Raw genomic sequence first — 24245 nt, forward strand, 5'->3', positions numbered from 1 at the left:
ATTTCTGCTCTGAAATAATAGTCAGTTTAAAGTTCTTAACAATGGAATTGTTTTTAATTTCAGATTGATTATTTTAGTTATATAAGTTTTATCACATAACTGAAGTAACACTATGGATATTGACTAACACTATGGAATGTGACTAATTGAAGTCACATTCAAGCAAAAATCAAATTGCCCCTGTCTGCAAATATTGCCCTTTTCCAAGAAATAAAACATACATTCACATAGGCCTTATTTTAGCTTACTTTATTTGTAGTATAGGATAGAGAAAAATGTGTCAAAAAAGTCATGCAGGGTCAGCTGATTTAATATAAAACTGGATATATTCCATGTATTATTAACATACTTGGTATTTTAATTCAACAAGTGTTTATTCAAATTGGTATTGAACCATTAAAAATCCAGAAAAAAAAAAGAGCAGAAAAAATCAGAAATAAAAAAAACCAAATATAGCTTACAATGCAAATTAAAAGACAGCTAATACATCTTCACACTTTCTTTAGATCCCACTTACAATTTATTCTTGGTTAGATGGATGAAAACCCATTCTAAATACTTTTCCTAAGAGGAAAAGGTCATCAGATCATAGTGTACTACTGACCATTGAGCGAATTTTTGATACACATAACTTCACTCAGTGGATTTTAGAAACTTTTGATCATCTCCAAAGTCACTCCTGCTCACAGAGAAAGCTCAGAAATATCTAAAAGCTGAACTCTAAACTCATCCAGCTACCATTGAAACCAGAGGCAAATTGGTCACAAAGCAATAAGCTTGAGCTGAATATCCTTGTTTGATTTTTTTTGGTACCAAAGACCATGCTAAAACAGTCAGACTGGTTTCAGGATTTGAATTACTATTTAAAGATTATTTTCTGTATCATACACCATGCTTTGTCAGATGTCTTTGTAAATGCTCTGGATAAATACAGCATTGCAAAGTGTAGATTTGTAAAAAATCAGACAAAGAAAAATGTCTAACCTCTGAAAGAATCCTTGATGACTTTCCAGTCATCAATTTTTCTGTAATTTCATCCATGGAGGTTTTCATTCTATACTCCTACATGACAATAACCCCAAGCATGTGTTTCTTTACCTTTTGTCAAAATGGATGAGAATTAAAATTTTGAATGTAGATAATAGTAAATTCACATTAATATTAAACATTCAGAAAAAAAAAAAAAAAGAATGATCAAATTTATATTCATTCTTTTATGGGTTATCAAAATTATTTGTAATTCATAGTATTTATCCCATTACTGACTTTATACAAACTGCAAGAACAAAGTTGTCAGACTTGCTTTGTCTGGGCTTTTCTTGACCTGCCTGGAGATTGCTTTTAACTTTTTTAGCTACAACAGTAGTAGTCTACTGCTCAGGTGACTACTGTCTAAACTATTCTCTTTTCATCTTTTTACATCATGTATGTCTGCATGATATATGATTGTTATACCATTTTTTATATTTTCCAATTGCATGGTAATAATAATTGGCTGTGGAAAAATAAATCTAACATGTAACACAAAAAGAAAAAGTAGGCACTGGAATATGTGTATAACAATTTTAATTGCATTATTATAGACTTTTCCTGCCTTGGTTTGTTGATTGGTTGTTGTTTGGGTTTTTTCAATTGGTGCCAAAATTACAAAATTAGTATTTCAAATGCACTAACAATGAATTACTGATTTTTGAAGTGTTTTTCTTGGGTACATATGAACCAAAGAATTTGAAGTGGAACTGATGCCTCAATTTAAGGCGACAGTAAATCTAAATCCTTGGACATGTTTATTCATATATATGTCCCCATATCACTTAAATTAGTTCTTCACTTTTAATTCAGTGTATCCATGATTTTCTTGACCAAGAGCTAATTTCATTTTGTGGGGATGCCTCCATGTCCCTAGGCTTCAATACTTCTGCATTGAAACTGTATCATCTAATACTTCCATGAAGCATAATCCAGTAAAGCTGCAGGTGATGTTGAACCATGTACACAGTTAGTCCTAAAAATGTCTCTTTCATAGCTTTCTGAGGGTATATAATCATAATTTAAATGCTCAGGAAACACAGCATTTGGCTCTGTCAGTACGAACTGATGTATAAATTCTTTGGTCAAATTCTTTTCTTATTAGAGTTTAAAAATATCAAGTATGAGTGTTCAATATCCCATTTTGTATCTAAATACAAAAAAAAAAAAAAAAAGGGGGGAGGGCTTATGAACTTTCAGAATTGTGAAACCTCAAACTCAAAATATATGCAATGCTAAGGTATAATATACATAAAGCCTTAATTTCTATTCTTCATCGAGGTCATGGTTTAACCCCAGCCAGCAAACGAAGCCCACTCAGCCACTCACACACTCCCACCAGTGAGGTCAGGGAGAAAATTAGAAGGGTAAAAGATAAAATCTCATGGGTCAAGATAAAGACAGTTTAATAGGGAAAGCAAAAGCTGCACACGCATGCACAACAAACCAAGGAATTGATTCACTGCTTCCCACAAGCAGGCAGGTGTTCAGCCACCTCCAGGGAAGCAGGGCCCCAGCACACATAATGGTACTTGAGAAGACATATGCCATCACTCCAAACATCTCCCACTTCCCCCTTCTTCTCTCCACTTTATACATGGATCATGATGCCATGTGGTCTAGAGTATCCCTTTGGTCAGTTTGAGTCTTCTGTCTCAGCTGTGTTTTCCAAACCTCCCATGTACCCCCAACTTCCTCACAAGTGCGGCAGCACAAAAAGAGGAAAAGGCCTTGGGCTCTGTGTAAGCCCTTGGCAATAACAAAAATGTCTCTTTATCAGCCCTGTGCTGAGCACAAATCCAAAATGTAGTCCACACTTGATACTGTGAACAAAATCAACTCTACCTCAGCTGAAGCCAGCACAATAGGTATTTCTGAACTTTTGGTTTCTGAACAATTTGGTTACTTCTCATATAGATCATCAACAAGGAACAGATATAGACTGTTCTCTGTAATATGAATCCATTATCTGAGAGAAAAAAAAACTTTTCAACTTATGTCCAGATTTATATGGGAAAAAAAAAAATTGTTCATTGACTTCCTAAGTGTTGAAAATGAGTGAATTTAGATACTAATTTAGAATTTAGTTATGTGTACTAAGCTCCTGATGTTGTAGATTAGTATTCTATCTATATACATATATATTTCATTTTTTGCAACATACTTATTATAGGAGTCAGGATTGCAAAATAGAAAGGAATCAAAACCATGCATATTAAAAATGCTAGTTGCTGCTTGGGTTCTGTAACAATTTTTCTGTGAGGTTTTGAGAATGTCATTATTAATACCTTGCCATTTTAGATTGGAAGCTTGAAGTCTTAATTATTAATAGACAAATTCTTCAGATATGCTAAAAACATTGATGGAATTAGTTGATGATTCTTCTTGTGTCCCGATTACTGTGCCACTCCTCAAGGCAGGACAAATGAGTGTTTTATTCTTTTTCCTCTCCTCTTTGCCATACACCATACATAAAAGCTACCAAAAAAGCTGTAGATTGACCCTGGCTGGCAGCCAAGGCCCGCACAGCCACTCAGTCACTTACCCCTCAGAGGGTGGGGGAAATAATTGAATGAGTAAATGAGTTAAAGATAGCAAATGTGTATGCAAACAAAGTAAAACAAATAATTAATTCACCACTTCCCATGGCCACCTCCAGGCAATCAGAGCCCCATGATGCAGAATGGTGACTTTGGAAGACAAAAGCCGTCACTCTGAATCCCTGCCTTCCATCTTCTTCCCTGAGCTTTATACGCTGAACATGACACCACATGGGGTGGGATATCCCTCAGGTCAGTTCAGGTCAGCTGTCCTGCCTGTGTCCCCTTCTGACCTCTTGTGTATCCCCAGCTCACTGATGTAGTGGTGTAGGAGAAAAAAGCCCTTCATTCGGTGTAAGCACTGATCAGCAATAACAAAACTGAGTTCTTACCATGGTTCCCAGCACAAATCCTAACTACAGCCCTTTACTAGCTGCTATGAGGAAAAATAACTATGCCAGACAAAATCAGCAGAGAAGTAAAAGTCTGGTGAGTGTATTTCAATATATATACGATGTCTGGAAAAGCAGCAGCAAAAAATTTAGATTTATGGAATAGAAAAGTGGATTATAAGATATACAAATTGAATATCATTGAATATTAAGGCATGCAAACATATAACAGACTATTAGTCATTTATACTTTGTGGTTCTGTATAATTTAGTTCTCAGACATGAAATAGCTTTTTTCCTTGCTGATCAAATAGAAAGGGAAAGGCTTAAAAACACTTATGTTGGAATTTTCTAAGGTCTATCGTCAATATTTTATCTTTTTTACTTTTTTACCAAAAGTTAAATTTATTTTGCTTGCTAAAGGGATATATATTTTTTAAATTTTCATTCTAGATTTATGGAACTTACTTCAATAAAAATGTGGCATTTTTTTGTATTTCAGAATATTTTTTCCATTGGAGGTTTACATTGTTATAAAGCTTTATTTTCTTTTATTGCGTTTTTATACTTGTAAAATATTTAATATTTAAGGTGTTTTCCTTTCATCATGTCAAAAATACAGTTTTTTGATCAAAAATTTGTGGGAATAATATATGCTCTTTTCAAAAAAATGTTTTTTCTTTTATTTCATGTGCTTAAAGGATATTTTTACTTGATCTATCTTTATGGGATTTTTTTTCTGATCATTAAAAATTACCACTTCCACAGTGAAGTACTTCTAAATAATAATAATAGCATATGTAAAGTATGTTTATTTGGAAATCAAAGACTTGAGTGTAGCTTACAAAAAAAAAAAAAAAATGGAGTTTGTTTAAAAACACAACATAGTCTCTTTCTGGTAACCATGGCAGCACAATGAGAGTGGCAGAACATTTCTTAAAAGCTGTAGAAAACACTTCTGTAAGAAGATCAGAACTGAATCACTATTGTCACCCATAGATTTTGATTTCTTTTAAAATTCTACTCCTGACTTGTTCATCAAGTACGTACAACAGGCTCAGAGGCAGGTATGCTGAAAACAGCTTCAGGCCTTTTAATGGTGGGGGCTAGAAACTAATTTTTTTGCATGAATTATACAGTCAGTGGCTGGAACAGCCTGAAGACACAAAAGCCATGTCATATTCATGCATAGGATGTTTGTTTGTTAGGATTTACACAATACTTTAATGCTACACCCTGAATATAAAAGTTCTGTATACCATCATATACTTTTTCCTTGCCTGCCTGGGGAGAGGAAATGAAAGTCAGAAAACATCTGTAAATAATTTTTAAAAAAAGCCATGAATAGACTTCTTTTTCCCTTTTCTGTGCCTATTTCCTGCTTTTATGGGTGTGTATATTTATGGGTGCTCACAGGCTGAAGAGCCTGTGTCTGTGCAGTTGTAGGAGTTCACAAGTGGTACATAAAATGCTGTTGCAAATACCTTCAGAAGCAAAAGGTATTGTGCCAGGGTTAAATGTGGATGCAGTTCAGTCAATCAGCTGGACTAGTTTTTGTTTCCTCTTTGTTTCAGTCTTTGGTGATTTTGGATAAATAATATCAGCAGTTCTTTATTTGAGAAAAAATGAATCGGAAATCAGTGTTCTTTTTTTTTTTTAAGATATTCTTACAGTATGTAAGATTTTCTAAAAGGTATTCAAATATCTAGCTGTATTTTTATATTTAATATATTCTAAATTACCCAAATAATTTAAAAACAGCAAAACCAGACTTTAAGATTTCATTTCTGAAATCTAGGTTTGGAAAACACAGTAATATTTGCATGTGACTTAATAAATAATACATTGATGTTTGCCTAGTTGTCAGCTTAAGCCACTGTGATAAGAATGGTTAATTAGTAAGAGCAAGAATTTTTTAACCTCTTCACGTCCTTAGTTCCATGTTAAATTATAGAATTATAGAATCACGTAACATTTATGATTGGAAAAGTCCTCAAAAACTGTCTGTTTTCAAGCCCCCTGCCATGGGCATAGAACCTTGCACTAGGTCAGGCTGCTCAAAGCCCCATCCAACCTGGCCTTGAATGCTTTGATGTCTCCCTCTAACCAGTGCTTGCTATGTTATGTGATAAAACTGAAGAGGAAAAAAAATCTTAAACCATTACTAATTGCAGGTAGGAGGAGGGAATTGTCCCTTTAAGTACTAAGGACTTTGAGTGAGAGCATGGAGAAATTTGTACAGAAGCCAAAAGCCTCATCTTGATAGTGTCTATTGCTGTTTTGGGTTTTTTTCCTTTTCTTCTTCAAACAAAGGCATGTGGTTCTCTCTTCATCCTAGCATATTTTAGCTATGGATTTGTTCAGTTAGGAGTATTATTATCCTAAGGCTTTTTGCAAAGAGGGAGAAATAGTTACTTCTAAATTGCATGAACATAGTTGGTGGAATTTCCTAAATAAGTATCTTATTTACATACCTTGAGTTAGAACAAGGCTGTAGGTATTTATGCAAATTCAACTCCTCACATGCACAAAACAGAAGCAGAGTTCTAGACAAGTACCATTCCAGCTCTGGGCCGTCACTCCTTTCGGCATAACCCTGCTCTTCCATACACAGTCCCCGCGGTGCCCCCACCCTGGCTGTGCCTCAGCCATGCCCTGTGCTGGGCAGGAATCCTGAATCTGGCTGGATCTGGCTGGAACCGGCTGTGTCTGGCTGTGTCTGGCTGGAACCGGCTGTGTCTGGCTGGATCTGGCTGGAACCGGCTGTGTCTGGCTGTGTCTGGCTGGAACCGGCAGTGTCTGGCTGGAACCGGCTGTGTCTGGCTGTGTCTGGCTGGAACCGGCAGTGTCCGGCTGGAACCGGCTGTGTCCGGCTGGGGCAGCCCCGGCCACCCCTCGGAGCCGCTGCAGCTGCTGGAGCCTGGGCACGGCTGCAGTTGGCAATGTTGAGGAATATGTCTAGCACAGGAGTCTGGGCTGCAGGTTAAGCTCTGGTGGGAGCCTGAGACAGAAGGCTGTGTACTGCCCACCTTTGGGATAGCAGAGGGCATGAAGATGGGTGGTGTCAGCCAGGTGAATAGATACTGAGACACAGCAGGAAAGACAATTGCCAAACATTTTGAATAACAAAGGAAGCAAAGACCATTGACACCAGCAAGATGGATGGACACAGACAGGAGTCAGGAGCTGGAAACTAAGGAGGAAAAGCAAGATTCATGCTTGGTGAGACCGAGGGTGTAAAAGCCCAGTGGTTTCCTGGTTGGGATTCTCCTCAGAGGCATCAGCTTGAGCTGTTTCAGTGTGAGTTCACTGTTAATAAATGGCTTTATGGGATGAGGCATCTGAGACTGATATGGGAGACCCAGGGTGGAATCCATGAGGAAACCTGGTCTGACTGGGAGGGTGGGGTATGCAGGGAGTGAAACGGGGACTGGTCAGATCACTGGAGCTGCCCACTGTGAAGGGGCTCTGGTCCCTGCTGTGAAGGTCTCTGGTGGTGAGAGTGTGATTGCCAGAGTCTCATAAATGGTCAGACTGTATATTTTCCTAATATTAACTCCCAAAGAACAGCCCACCATCATGCTTTTCAATTTTTTATCCATGCCATGTTTCATTTTTCATTTTACCCAGACTGCCATGAATACTGATTTTACATGGTAAAGTTATTTACATTTGTTCATTGTATGCTAAGCAAGAAAGTTTTCCCTTTGGCTGGGGTATCTTTAAGAGGACAAATGCAACCAGCATAAAACTTCATGTTTCATATTGCATGCAGACCTTTGGGCAGTCTTATGCATTTTGAGGAAAAATTCAGGACCTAGTCATTTCTATGCTAGAAAGATACAGATGATATTTTCTTCCCAGCAAGCCTTGCAGACATCTGCATATAATGCAAACACAGGCTGGAGGTGGTGAAGTGTTGATGTTTCACTTCTGTAGCTGCTCCACTGCTGTTCACCTGCCTCACCAGCATTTCTAGGTATCAGAGCAAAAATGGGATATACAACAAAGGACAAACCTTAATTTTCTGCAAGAACCAGAAAACCAGTAAGACCCCATCACCACCACCACCACCACCAAAAAACACAATGCACTAAAAAAACACCCCAAACAAACAAAAAACAAACAAAAAAACCCCCCACAAAACATCCAAATCCAAAACCCAAACAACCAGCAAACCTTTCTATTGGGAAAGAGGAAGACAACTTCGGCAATTACGGTTACTTCATGCTCTAAATAGGTTAAGAAAGCTTGTGAATTATTTTTTGCATTCACCTCCCAGTAATGGCCCATAAAAACCATACAGAACCATCATGGGATGATCTGCTAAATTAATCTTGTTTCCATTAACATGTCTGAATAATTTCAGAAGCATTAACCAATCTGCTACTGGTGGTTACTGCTGCTACTGTTGTTAATGGTGTAGCAATACCAGCCACAAGTACTGGTAATCACTTAAGTAAGTACTGGTGGCAGTGCTGGTCTCCACCTACCCTGCCTTCCTTCTTCTTGCTATGGGACAATATGGAAAAAGTCATAAATCCCAGTTACAGTCGGCCTGTATTTTGCAAAGACAGTATTCAGTAAATATCCAATAGTGAATACTTCCAGAAGAATAAAATTTATCTTTTGTACCATGTGAGTAAAGACATGCAGGACATAAAATCTGCCTCTAATTATTGACAAAGCTTCTTGAATTTCTCTGGTAAACAGAGAATTATAGAATGATAGAATGGTTTGGGTTGGAAGAGACATTTATGGTCATCGATTCCAACCTCCTTGCATTAGGCAGGTACATCTTCAACATGTTGGTCAGAGCCATCCAGCCTGACACAGAATTTTTCCAGGGATCGAATGTCTGCCACTTTTTTCTGAACATCTGTCCCAGTGTTGCACACCCTCATAGAAGAATCCTTACATCTAATCTCAAATTAATTGCATTTCAGTTTAAAGGGGCTGAAATGCATTGTCATAGAGATCCAGAATGTTCCAGTGTGCTGCTTTCTATGGGTCAGTTCAATTTGAGCAGTGATTATTTCACCTACCTGACATTTTCCTATAGGCAGGTGTCAAATGAGATAGCCCATTGTCAAGTGTTTTTGTTTACTAGTGTGGACGGCACTGCCCTACAAATACTAACAGAGTAATAAAGTAAGATTGCTACAATCACAACCTAACTAGATTTTACTTGTTTCTTTTCTCAAAGCAATGGAATTGGCTTTTTACATCAGTAGTCTGCATTTGATTCATATTTCTATTTAACAGCTGCAGGCTGTCATGGGTGAAATGAGATTTTTCAGCCTCAGAAGGAGGAGCAAGTATTTGTCTTTAAACTGATCTCAAAATGAAATCATGATTTTTAAGACATTCTGGGAGTGGCAAGAAGGTTACAGAATATCTGCTTCAAGTTACCTAAGGAAAAACATCATAACTTTTTTTGTACAGATATATGCTGAGGTAGCTTCAAAAGGTTCATTCACAATATTTGATAATTTCTGTCAATTTCTGTCAATGGAATGATCTCCATTCTACACAGATGTAAAGCTGAAGTGCTCTGTTAGCAGCTAGAAATGGATACTGATAGAATATATCTTGAAGTGGTTTAAAGACACAAGGAAGCTTGTTCCACAAAGTTGGAAGACTTTGGAAAAATCTAACACAGATTCTGATAAAGGACTATTCAATTTTTTCAAAAGTAAACTGAATTTCTGGCTGCTTTATTGATACCAGCATATTATGTGCAAAATCTGATTATATTAATTGATTCATAAAGCAATGGTTTTTCACCTGTGGTTTTAAAAAAATAAAAAAAAACACCCAACAGAGAAGATCACGGGCACAGTATACTTTCAGTCATGCATGCAAACAGCTATAGCTTTGAATTCATTTGGGAAACCAGCTTTAATCAGTAAAATCCCAGGGGTTTTTTTGTAGTGAGTTTTTCAACAGTTACAAGGAAGGCATGCTGATTTTTAAAGGGTGATCAGTGGTCAAAAAACTCAAAAATGAAGTCTTAGTTTTTCTTCTTTTGGATCATGGCCAAAATAATTGTTTATTTAAAGCTTGTCTTGGTTTACTTACATTGTGAGGACCAGAATATATTTGAGGAGTCAGCATAGCCTTTTTGCCCCTTTCTTTTGAGAATTAACAGGTTGACATGAATAAGTCTCTGACTGTGTAAGAGGGAAAGAAATTATCAGTTTGGCATTTCACCTAAATAAACAGACCCATCAGAATGATTGAGGTTACATATTCAAGAGACAAGTGCATATCTGACACATAGAGGCCATAGAAAATTGTGATGAATTGCCTACCCTTTTTATTAATTATTATTGTCATAGTGACGAGAGTAAGAGGGAACATTTTGCAGCTCACATCCACCCTGCTGATGTCAATGAAGATGAGAAAAGGGCCAAGCTGAAATAATGGTTTAAATGTTTTTGCTGTATATTTAAAAAATATACACCGTCTGAGATATTTGTATAACTGCATGTCATTATGTACAAAAGAAAAGCATTAATTTTCATGGGTTCTTTACCTAGATTCTCTATAACTTTATACAGTCCCTTTACATAATTAACAAAAATGATGAAGTGTATATTTTTAATTGGTGGAAAGTTCTTCTGTGCGATGGTTCCTTTATCTATGTTATAGTGGTTTTCTCAACTAGAATACTATCTGTAATTACAGCAGTTGTAGATAGACAATTCAGGGCACAAGACATTCTAGTTCTATTTCAAGCATCATCTGAGTTACTTTATATAAAAAAAATATCAGGTCAAATTATGTACTGATGCTGTTCTACTTTTTGAACTTTGGTTTGAGAAGCATAATTCTGTCTTTTGAAATAGTGCCATATGATATCCATTCTGTAGATTCATGGTATTTAAATGTCTATTTAGGACATCTTGATAACTACTGGAAGCTTTCAAATGAGTAATACAAACACTTGCCCTTTGGTTTGTTGGTTTTTTTCTTTTTTTTTTTTTCCCCACAAGTCTTTTTAAAATGTTAAGTGTGGAAAATGTTAAAATGTTAGGTCTGGGAAAAAAATGTTAAAAACATATTAAAAGAAAAAATAGTGCTGAATTTTCTGGTAGTTCCTTCATATACAATCTTATACATATTTCCTGCTTACACAAAATGTCAAAATAATTTTCACTGAGTAGAAGCCTGAAAAGCGCAAACAGTAATATAACTCAAAAAATAAAAAAAAAGTCTAAATCCTGTCTCTTGAATATGACATTTTATACTAAATTGCTTTATACTAAGTTATCAGAAAATGCTTCATTGTACTAAGAATTCACAGTTCTGGAGTCCCTTCTGGACTGTGACACTCAAAAGGGAGTGGAGATCAGTACTTTCTCTTTGCAGATGTAGGCAGATCAGCAGAAGCAGCAGTCGCTCTTCTGCACACTGCAGTGGAAAAAAAAAAGCTAACTGAGCTAAATGATCACAGAAGTAAATGGCCATGATCCTTGTCCATTTTGAATTTAGGTTTGTAAATGCTACTTTAAAAAGGAAGTCCTTTGTGTATTTAGAAGATAAAATGATTGCAGAAGAAGCCATATACCATGGGAAGTTATTAAATATTCAACTTGGAGTTCCTGAGAACTATAATTCTTATGCAGCTTCTGGGATATTGATAGACAGATTTCTTATAGAGTTAACTTAAGAGAACTTTAATTGCAATAAAGCAAAGTTTAGTTGAAATATGCTTGCTTTATTTCTTGGAAGGATGGTGCATTCCTCACAATCATTGTATCTAGACATTTGCTGTTTAATCTAGCCAGTAAAATACAGTTCTTAGGATGTCAGCGCTTCATTTGATCACAAGATTTACCATAGAAACTGAATTTATTATATACATGTGATCATTTAATTTATAATCAAATAAAATATTTATTTTATTGAAAAAGACAGCTGCTTGAACTATTTAGGTGAAGTATTAAGCACAGAAATTAGACCTTTAAAATTAACAGCTTTGTTCTATTAAATTATATGCCTTTGGAATGCCTCATCTCTTTTCCGCTCGAACCGTGAGATATAGAACACATTTATAGAATCAGTCTCTTACTGGTTCCTTTTGTTGATTATAGTATGATTATTATTTTGGTTGAGGCAGGTAGAGCAAATCACAGATCTTGTATTGAGTCTTCTCAGTTTTATCTATCAATAAAATGAGTAGAAAGAATGAGATGTTAATGATCATGCTGTTTAAGACACAGACTAGAATTCATTTCTATAACACTAAATGTTTGCCTTCATATTACCTGTGTGTCACCATGATCATATCTACTAAACCTGCTACCTGCCAATTTAGAGAACTTCTCTAATTTTTTTCCTATTGGTATCAGAATATTTCTCTCAGCAGGTACCCCAAAAAAAGAAAAAAAGAAAAAAAAAGCAGCTCCTTCTCCTTTATTCTTCCCATAACCAAATTCATTGTCAGTTTTCCCTTCTAATTTTGTTCATAAGAATTGCTAGAAATGTTATGTATTTTTAAGCTTCCATATGTTTTAATTTCAACAAGAAAGAGAGGGAGAGAACTAACTGAGCTCACTGTACTGACATACCTGTGGTTTTATGACATGGGGGTTATATAGAAAACCAAAGAAGATAAATTAATACCTCTAAAGCAAATCATCATCAGCTGGGGTGTTTCTTATTTTGTGATAATTAGTCTTCTTGGTGAAGTGCTAGAATTATTCTGAGTTTATCTAACTATGAAAGAGAGACAGTGCAATTCTCAGTCCTCTTAACAGTCCAGATAAAAGATATCACTTCCTGTCATGTACAGAAATTTTAAACAGGGGAAAGTCATCAGAAAGGAAAGACACTTCACAATGGTACGATCTTAAGAAAGCAGCTCAACAAGAAACTTTGGGAAAGAAAAACAAGAAAAACAAGTGGTTTCACTTAAAAGGTATCCTAAATGTTTTGCTCCAAGTCACATTAAAAGCATAGGAAGGCCAGAGAAAAGATTTTTTTCTGTCAGTTAATCTCTTTTTCTATATAAACAGCACCCTGGTAGACTATTCCATAATTAGCAGTTATTTTCTAATCTTAATCTCTTTCTCAATTACAAAGCCTGTTTAATTAAATCTGCAAACACTGGATGGTGGACTGATCCTTCTTTTTCTCTCTGCCTCTCAAAATTTAATAGAAAATCCTTTAGGTTATGTTTATGAATGCATATTCTAATGCATATTATTAATGCATTATACCCATGGGTGTTTTGTTACCTCTTCTTATTTGTAACACAGTACTAAAGATACTACTCTGAAAGCAAAACAAAAATATAGTATAATTTACATTTTATCATTACCAGAAAAAAAAAAAAGCAAGTAATGTATTGATTAACAAATGCATATCAAACATCTAATTAAGGAAATGGTGAGTTTATTTAAAGAAACTTGCTTTAACTCTTCTTTCTATATTAAAAATAAAAATAAAAATAAAAAGAATTGTAGTCACCTTCAGCTTTATTTAAGAAATGGCAGTGTGTGGTAAAAATGCTAGATTACACTTTTAAAGGAAAAGAAAAAGACAGCCTTGTGAACCAATAAAATATGTTATAAAGTGGTAGTATATGTACAAGTAAATAACATTGTAGAGTGAGTTTATAACCTGTTGCTGGTGAAAAATGGAATTTTCCAAACATATAAGCTGCTGAGACAATACAACATGTTTGGTTTATTTCTTTTGGAAAGAATGCTTCTGGTTATCCCATAAATTGCTCTTTACTACTGACTCTTCATCAACTCTGTCATTTCAAAGTAAATTACTGACTTTCCTACAATTCTGAATGAAGTGGTATTGCAAAAACCGGCAACTGTTGGTTGTTGCTGAAGCTGTGTGTTTAAGCCTTAGACATAGTTTATTGTGTGATCTTCTAAGGAAAAATTTATAATGGTAATTTTGTTTTCATGTCAAAATTCTGCTTTCCCTTCCCATCATGTGGCATGAAAAATATATTATATTTATTTTTAAGCAGTTTTTTTTTAATAATTTGCCTGTCAGATAAAATCTCACACCCTGATCATTAGTGCAATTTTATCTGTTGGCTTCACTGACACAATGGTTTTAATTTTCCTTGTGTTTGATTATTATATAATACAAATAGAAAAAAATATTTTCATGACTGGACAGAAATACTTTGCAATCAAAATTTAGTCTTTACCATTGTAAAAGTATGCAAAAAAAAAGTACAGCAAGTCATGAATTGACATCAAGTTCAAAGTAGAGTGCAAAACCTAACTATTATAGAGCTCACAATACTCTTACATTAGTGTCTTTATTGTTATGAGGAACAAATAGGTTTGATGAGCGCTGAAAGTTTTACTGCAAGTAGACCACAATAATGGTACAATACAGTTTTTAGGTAGTGATGTGGGACAGTTTCTTCTCTGTCTTCCCCTCATGATCTTGAAAGATATGATGTAAAAATATTATTTAAGTATAAGGAGTGATGAAGGAATTATATTTTCAAATTAGTGGTTTCCATAAATCATAAATTAAACTGAAAGTATAGAAATGGGTTCTTAAATTTTCAGGCATGTATAAGTGCAGCTCAGGCAAGTCTTAATGAGTGATTTTGTGGTCCTAAGGTATACTTTGATGAAAATTTCTTGACTAATAGTGACATCATGCAAACATATATTTCATTTGGTGTAACTGTATTGAATCATTAGCAAATTAATGAAATTTTCTGGAAAAAATTCAGTTTTCTAGAATCATAAGGAGTTTTCTTACACTTCATCTGGCAATAGTGTGTGTGGCCTGCCAGTTGAAGGAAATCAGGCTTTTGGCCTGGTCAGCCTGGTCTTTGCAAGTTCAGTTTCTGTTCCTGGAGTCTGATGAATTCAACAGCGGTCAAAATTTGACATTTGAAATTATCAAAAGAGTCTTACTTTTCATGATGCAGCTTTGTATTTAATGAGCTGAACAATATCTCAGGAGGTTTGCATAACTTCCTGTACATTGTGAGAGTGTGCAACTAGCACACAGACACACACACAAACTGTGTGTGATCAATTCATCTGATTCTGAACTGTAGCTTTTGTGTGACTTGTAAGAATTTCACCATAAAAATGGGGGATATAGAATATACTTCAGTTCCCAATAGATTCTATTTCATATAGAAAATCTGTTTAAATTAGAAATTACTGCTAAAATTAAAGTCAATCCTTTCACCTTAAACTTTTAAGTAGTATTTTAATCAAGTTGATATCCATATGGATAATTGCACTAAAAAAGTAGATATTAGACAATTGTCCCTCACAATTCCTAAACATGTAGTTTCTTAGCTATGTGAAAATATTCAGGGATGGCTTCTGTGAAAAGCTTCTCCCATGTCTGCTAGATACAATGCCAGCTGCCTCCAGGACAGACCCACAGCTAAGCCAAGCCAGCCAGAGATGGCCATAACACTTCTGGGATAAAATATTTAAAAAGGAAAAAAGAAAGTTATTGGCAGATATAATTGTGCTCAAAGAGTGAGACTATGTGAGAGGAACAATGATGCACATGCCAAGGGCAGTGAATAAGGAGGGGGAGGAGGTGCTCCAGGCACTGGAGCTGAGCTTCCCCTGAAGCCCATGGTGAAGAGCATGTTGAAGCAGCCCACAGAGGTCAACAGGGGTAAATGTAAAGTGAAATGTTATGAGTGAGCAGGCTGCTTGAGACTTCAGGAGAAGGTGGAATAGTAAGCTCCCAGACTGACAGAAAGCTGTACATCTGCTAAATCTTAAGTTGCTTCATTAAGCTTGAATTAAATTTAAATTCAACTGTTGGAAAGAAATTGGTCAAAAAATATCAAGTCAGAACCAAACAAAGTGAGAAAAAACTTTTATTTTTTCTAAACTGCTAATTCACTCACTAGGAATGGACAAAACCACTATTGAATTTACATATGAGAAATTAGTTTTCAGGCCTTGTGATCACCAAATGTCATGGTTTAGGAATGACACTCCCTAATTTAGTGATTCCCCTTCCATCAGAGTTCCAAACCAGAAGCAGTTTCCCCTTCCCTCCTCCAGCAAGAGACAAAAAAGGCAGAGATTTCAGGTTGAGATAAAAACAGTTAGAAACAACACTGAGATAAGAAAACTAACAGTAACAGCAATGATACTAATAATGAAATAGAAATGAGAGTGATTTACATACAAAAATTACTCACTGACCTACCTGACATGACCTGAGACAATGAACAAGGGCACATAGATGCTCTGCACCCACACTTTTCTTCTTCCTAACCATAATCCATGCCCACTTTCCTCTGGGAAATGAGAATCCCCCTGGATGTGACCTGAAGTGTTATAGACTAACAACCACACAACAGCTGGCCCTGTCCCCTCATAGCTACTGTGAAAAATAACTCTCTCCAAGCCAGAAAACAGGGCATTAAGGAATAACAAGTAGAAGCTGGACACACCAGCTATTTTGGTCATAGCAAGTAAAAAGCTATTGATAGAAATCCTCGTCTCCTGGAAAAAGGAGTGCCAGAAATATATTGGTAAATTACAGGGAAGCTGTATTTGAACCAAGTTGGCAGCTGAAATCAGTAGGATGAAGATTTATTTCCCAGTGTTTGAAGGTGCTAGTGCTTATTCAAAAAAAGCTAAAGAAATTAACTTTAGTATCTGACTGTTATAAGGTTTTTAAATATTTTTTTTTTTGTTGCAGAAATTTGTAGTTTTTAATCTGATGTTTGAAGCAAGAGGGGATGGTTAAAATACTCTTTTAGTGAGAGGCACTAGAGAATTTAAATTTTACGTGAAATCTAGCAGCTGGCCTTGGCTTTCTGAACTACTAGAACAATACTTTGTAAGATTTGTTAATCATTTCGAAGAAACACAATGCCATCTGTAAGAGTGTTCTCTAGGCAGGTTTTGGATAATGGCTTCTCCTTGAGTGACTGTCCAGAATGGCCTTATGAGCCCAAGCCATCTGGTGTCAACATAACCATATTTTCCTTCTCAACATTATTCCAATATTTTAGTCAATTCATAGGTAAATTGGGGAAAAAAGAGTTTGAACTAGCTTCTTGTAAGCAGTTACGTGGTTGAACTTCAGAACTTTCCATATCTGTACTTGTTTGAATCTTTTTAATTTTTCCATTTCTCTGGGTTTCACAATCTATCACTTCTATATTACAGGTGTCATGTGGGTTTGTTTTTGTTGTTTGTAACAGATCAGTGTTTTGTGATTTCTCCTGAAGGAATTGCTTAAAGAGTATGATGGACTCATTATACTAAAGGTAATTTTCTAGTCTTTTAGAAGCCAGGATGAAATTGTGTGGAAAAATATTCTATAGTACTCTTTGTACTGTTGAAATACATTTTTTTTTTGCTTGGTATTTAATTTCAGCTGTATTTTCTACTTAAATCTGTATTTTCTATCACATCTGTGATCCTATTTATTTACAAGGCAATATCTGTACACTTTATGCTTGTAAACAATAAACTTGTATCTCATTATTAGGGTTCCAACTTAATATATTTCATTTATGTCATTATACAAAAGACATATCAGGGGAAAGAAAAGGGGAATTAAATTAATTTTCCATCCTCTAAGTAATAAATGAATTATAGTTTGTTTTTTAGTGTAGTCAGATTTATGTAGACCAAAATTATTAAAATAACCAAGTGTGACTTTGTGTGTATTTTTATATAAATCAAACTGGTTTGCCCTTTTCTGACTGTGTCATAGTTTTAAAAATAAAATCTACTACAGATGATTTGGTGTATGCAATGACACTGTTTATAAACAATTTTAACCATCATGTTACCTTGCTATTCTTTGCTCTAAGACACTACATGGAAATAGAGAAGAGCTTATGTGCTGCTAAGTGCAGCACCTAAGAAGTCTTCTAATAAATACCTTTGCAAAGAAAACAAAAGGTCTCCTGCAGTGTATGTATTCTGATCATTATTCACAAATTAATTATTTTATTTTGGTCTGTGTCAAGTCAAAAACTCTGGAAGCTTGAAATTATCCTCAGTGTGGGGGAAACTATCATTTTAGAGAAAATGCAGTGAAACTTATGGTGGAAAATTTCATTTGACTAATACTGCCTGTGAATATATCTGTGGATTGAAGCTGTGCTCTATAGCCTTTGTTTTCTTCCATTACTTCCAGCTTTCTGAATTCAAAACAGTATATTCAGTTCTTTTATACAATGATAAAATATACCTTTTCTCCAAATATTGTCAAGACATCAAATATATATATCTTTTTTTCATTTTCAGTGATGACAGTATTCTATTCTACATAAAACAAGTAATTTCTAGTACACTTGATAAAGACTAATTTAAATGTTTTGGTTTCATTTTTGAGCCATAATTATTTAAAAATAAAAATTTTTATATATTTATGTTATATATCTAGAACTGTTAGATACTTTACAAAGTGAAACCTTTAAAAATAAAATGTAAATAAATGTAAATCTAAGGAATTTCATGAATAATAATTGACTCTATTACATTAATTAGTGCATCTAATACTTTGTTTAATTGAAACAATGTCATTGCACTTCTGTTTGACTTCTTGACTGGAAAGAGGTTTATATTTACATATGTAAGCTTTTATTTTCATCATAATAGAGAGGCAAAGCACTCATCCACTGCAGTCTTGTTCAGCTTACAAACCATAGAATCGTAGAATGATTTGGCTTGGAAGGGATTTTAAAGATCATCCATTTCCAATCCCCCCATCATAGGCAGGGATACCTTCCACAAGATCAGGTTTCTAAAATGCCATCCAGCCTAGCCATGAGTACTTCAAGGGATGTGGCACCCATAGCTTCTCTGGGCAACCTTTTCCAGTGCCTCAACACCCTCTAAGTATATTTCCTTCATGACATCTGGTCTAAATCTCTTTCCTTTTGGTATAAAACTGTTTCCCCTTGTCTTGTCTCTATCTGATTGGGTAAAGTGTTGTTTATTTTTGTAAGCCTTCTTTAGATACTGGATTGGCACAATTAATTCTCCAAGAACCTGCTTTCCCCAGGCTGAACAAGTTTTGCTCTCTCACACTGTCCTATCATTGTAGGAATAGTGCTCCAGTCTGCTGACCATCTTTGTGACCCTCGTATGACACAGCTTGTCACTCAGCTCTAGAAAAGCTGTCATTTTCTACAATATCTTTCCACAGGGAATTTTAGACTCTTTTGTCTAGCCTCCTGGGACTATTTGACAAGGCCTTCTTGAAGGTCATTCTTGCAATTTTTGTTTACATTTGACAAGTATTCAGAACAAATTATTGAAGGAATGAGGGCTCCTGGGTTATGCATTTTTATTCTAAGGCTGGTGTTACCACTAGGTAAATGAGTAAATGTCTAAAGAGACTGCCATAAATTGTCAAATTTAAAATTGTTGGCGTTGGAACCTGAAGCATGAACACACAATATTTTTTAATAATGTAATGGCTATTGAAGATAAACAGTATAACACATCTATACATAATAATATTTTACTTTGAAGACAAGGCCTTCAATGTATTCCATCACACAGTTTACATAAGTCTAGTTTTTTAATGTGTTTTCAGATTCCAAATGCATCTAAAGCAGGTCAGCATGTCTGGAGTAGAACCGATATTTTCACAAGGGAGGTTTCATGTTACTTGTGTTGCTGCATGAAACATCTGCTTCACCAGCCCTTTTTCCTGCCTAATACTGCTCCTTGATTAAACAATTCCCATATGCTGAGCTAAATTAGTATGTTAATGTATCTAGTAATTGTTTATTATTATTATTATTATGATATTTTAAAATCTGATTTATTTTTATAGTTACTGCCAGCCTTTCTTCTTTACTATTGTGTTAGAATCAGAGCATATGAAACACCTCAGAGAAATTCTGAATTTCCTGTGTCACATATCGAGTAAAACAATAATGACCTCCAAAGCTGTGGAAACTAGTCTTTATGATCCCAACTGAGAAAACAGAAGAACTCTTGTTGATTCATTCTCAATCAATTTTAATCACTAGTTTAACCCTAGAGATAGTATATAGAATGTAAATCTATTGATCACATTAATGAACTCGCATCTACTCTTCAATTATTTCTGCAGAAAGACCTGAGACTGTGTAAGTTTTGCAGTATATGATAGCTTGACATGTTGAGAAGTTCCAGAGTTCAGTTGTATCCACTGAGAGTACTCTGTCTCTGTACTACAGACATGTCTGGTGGTTGAAACATCTTTGATGTTCTCAAACCTGCTGTTAGAAAAAGAACTAAAAAACCCCAAACCTGACTAGAATAGTTCCTCACTTTTCTCCCTGCCCTATGGCTTCAAATATTTTTTGTGATGTTAGTCTCATGGCATACTCACCATTTCCTCTAACTGATGGTTCCTTGAAGAACTGAGATGCAGTATAAGGAGCTACGTAATCTAGTATCTGACTTTGATATTAGCCAGGAATAATCCTCTTAAACTTCTTTTTAATACAGAGAGGGTATTCTGAGAACATACTAAGAATATATATAGAGAGGCTGTTATTTAGACTGGTCCTAAATTTATTTGCCATAAATACCAGTTTATAGGTTTTTAGTTTATATTTGCATTTCAGAGGAGGACTGTTAGTACTTTAAGATAAATCCTGATAATTAGTTCATAGCTTTGCCAAAGGTTTTGCATAATTGATATTTATTTATGAGTTTTGCAAGTTTTAAATAGGAATATTACTTTCCATTTTAATTGACACCATTGTTTTGATTTTTTTTTTAATTCTAAAATGAAAATTGAAATTATAGTTAAAATACACTCAGTCTGTGAATGAGCTTTGAATGTCAAGAATAACAATACAAGTTTGATATGATAAAGATGGAAAAAAAATGAAGAAAGGTGCAAAAAGCGTAACACTTTTTACACACACCCTAGGCAAATGAAACTTTATACAGTGCAGAAAGAGTAAAAAAGAGACATGGGCCTTTCAAGATCATACAAAAGTCTTTTTCTTCAAATTAAACCAGTGAAAGATTAGTGAATAGAAATGATGTATCCAGGAAATGCTTGTAAAGGCTGCAAGATTTAAATATATTTTGAAAGTGAGATACTCACATCAATGATACTTTCTCATCTCATGTTATAGATCTCAGTTGCAATGGGTAATGCCTCATAGCAGTAGATAAAGTGGAAATCTGGCAGGATTGTAATAGAGGAAGATAAAGGTCTCTGACAGGCATTTGTTTAGGCACCTTTCAATCTATTTTCAGTCTGAATGACAAATGCAGGAGCTAAAATAAATCATAATATCAATTTTTTAAGTAAATTCCAAAGTACTGGCAGGTGAAGGTTTTAAGCATACTAATATGTAAAAGTATATACGTATGTGAGCTGAAGTCCCCAGTGTCTCTGAACTAGTAGAGACAATAAATTGTTATACTAATTTGAGAGACTTATTTTTTTCTTTTTTTTCTTTTCCATCTGGAAAGATAAAATCAGGCAGGTTTGTTTTACAGGGAATTGGATTTATTTTGTCATGACAGCATGTCATGCAGACACCATCTGTTTAAAGTACACTTGACAATTCACTGGGGAAAACAGAAGCTAAAACTTGGGCCATGTTTAAGAAGGCCTGTAGACATCCAGAAAGATGTGTTGAGTTCCAGACAGGATACCTGTCCTATTTAAAGAGATAGTATTTCTCTGGATAATCAAGAGGCTGAACCACCCTGCCCTGATATTGGTGTGAGAGTTTCTTGTCAAGGCATAGTGGCTGAGAAAAAAATTTTGCAAAGATTGTCATACATTTGGGAAGATCACTCCATTATGGGCTATGAATAGGGTTTCATTCAGCATTCACTGATGTCCCAAGGTACTTAAGCATTTTGTATGTATGTGTATCTGTAAAAGGAGATAGCTTCACTCCAATGTGATGTATGATGTTCTTAAAACACAGTAGAAAAGTTAGCATGTAACAGTCATATCAGCTGTTTTGCTTATGTTTGTGTTTTGGTGATTCAGTAGTCCAAACTAAATCTCATGTCCACTAACATACCTACAGTTCTCTGCTAAAAGTAGTAAATATTTAACTTTTTTTTTCTTATTTTTTGGTGAAACAATGGAAGAAACACTAGTAGGGAGGGAATTTATTTTAAGAAACATTAATGTAGAAGCAGGCTGCTTTTGTAGTAACACCAGGTTTTTCACTATAACTGCATTTCAATACTGACACTTTTCATGAACCTACAAAAATAAAACATATGGGTACTAGCTAGCATATTCTTTTTCTGAAAGCCTTTGTTCGCATACAAAATACTTTATCAATCTAAGTAATGCTAGTGCAATTAGCAGGATTGAGCTCTGGTGTAGAGAGTTTTCAAGATTATGAATTCCAGGTGCTATAAAAGTCCAGATGAATTGAATTTTTATTTATATCTGGCTTTTGTATTTAGAAGGAAGTATTCTTTTAAGACCTCATATTTTCAGTTGTGTCTTCAATGAAATTTTTGATATTATTATTTTTCTTGATGTTTAAAGAAAAAGTATGCAGGACAATAATTAATGTTAAAAAGATGTGGGTAAAGTAGATGATCCATGTATTCTTAAAACGTTCTAGATTAAAAAAAAAAAAAAAAAAGAGGCAAAGGTTGAAATATACTGTAATCATTGGAGCTTCTCTGCTTCTCTACAGAAGAACCTGTGCTCAGGTGAAGAACTTTGGTCTGTAATAGTGCATTGTCTCACTTGTATTTTTGTAGTTCTGTAATGCAGATTTTTAGTTCTTTAAATCTTCTCTTATAAATCTTTGGATTTCTAAATAAATGAATTGTCCCTGATGCTGCCAAAACAGACATGAAGATTTATAGCTCTTAAAATCTGATTGTATGTATCCTATTTGTCACCACTCCTTTTGGTGCTATATTAAATTTGAAAGCAAATCACTGTTTGGGAAAACTAGCTGCTTTTTACATCTAATATCTCATCACCTTTCAGCTGTAATGTTGTCATCTGTAATCCACTCAGACTTGTGTAATTTATTTTGTGCAGTTTAAAAATTCCAATTAATTTTTTTTTGTTGTTTTAAACTCAGGAAGATTGCTCTGTCCTTTTCATACAGGTTACCCAAAAATCTTTCAAGATGGAAAATATGTTCCACAAATTTTTACTAGTTCTGTATTTTGTGGAAGAAGCAGAAAGACTGGAGGCATATACTGTAGTGTGCTGGCCCTGGCTGGATGACAGGCACCCACCAAAGCTTCTCCATCACCCCTCTCCACAACTGGACAGGGGACAGAAAATACAACCAAGAATTCATGAGTTGACATAAGAACTGGGAAAGATCACTTACCAGATACTATCACGGGCAAATAGACTGGAGTTAGAGATATTGCATTTATCACTAACAAAATCAGAGCAGGGTAATGTGATGTAAAGACCTTATAAAGACTTTCTCTCACCCTTTCCTCCTTCCCAGCTCTACCTCCATCCCCAGCTGCACGGGTTATGTGGGAGTTATGGTCAGTTCATCACAGCTTGTTTCTTCTGCTGCTCAGGGAGAGGATTCCTTCCCTGCTCCAGCATGTTGTCTTTCCCATGGGAGATAATTCTCCATTAACTTCTCCAATGTGAATCCATCCCATGGGCAGCAATCCTCCCCAAACTGCTGCAGAGTGGGTCACTCTTCCATGGGATGCAATCCTGCAAGGACAGGCTGCTCCAGCATGGGTCCTTTACAGGGTCACAAAGTCCTACCAACAAACTTATTCTAGTGTGGGCTCCTCTCTCCACAGGCCTGTGGGACCATGCATCTGCATCCCTGTGGTTCTCCATGAGCTGCAGGGGCACAGCTGCCTCACCATGGTTCTCACCACGGGCTACAGGGGAATCTTAGCTCCGGTGCCTGAAGCTTCCTCCCTCTCCTTCTGCACTGACCTTGGTGTCTGTAGAGCTGTTCCTTTCCAATGTCCTAACTTTACTTTTCTCTGGTTGCAATTATAACTGCAGAACAACTTTTTTTCTCTTCTTAACTCTGTTATCCCATAGGTGTTACCACCTATTCTAATTTGCCCAGCCTTGACCAGCAGTGGGTCCATTTTGGAGCCGCCATGGATTGGCTCTGATATTCTGGAAGCTTCTCACAGAGCCACTCCTGCAGCACCTCCCCCCTCCCCAGCCTTGCTACCAATTTTTGTCAGTGCAAAGCCAACACAGTCTTTATGTCAGTTCTTCCTTTTTTTCAGCTGGATATACCATACATATCATACATATCATATCATACATATGTTCAGGATAAAAAGCAGATGTGTGTTTGGGTTTTCTGTATATTCAGTGTTCT

General features: G+C 35.5%; 1 protein-coding gene across 2 annotated transcripts in view; it reads left to right on the forward strand.

Annotated features, from left to right (window-relative positions):
• Positions 1–24245, forward strand: part of CSMD1 (CUB and Sushi multiple domains 1) — a 1067087-nt gene that overhangs the window by 714027 nt on the left and 328815 nt on the right. The gene's annotated exons all lie outside the window — the stretch shown is intronic.

This window comes from Parus major, chromosome 3 (assembly GCF_001522545.3).
Source record: "Parus major isolate Abel chromosome 3, Parus_major1.1, whole genome shotgun sequence".
NCBI lineage: Eukaryota > Metazoa > Chordata > Aves > Passeriformes > Paridae > Parus > Parus major.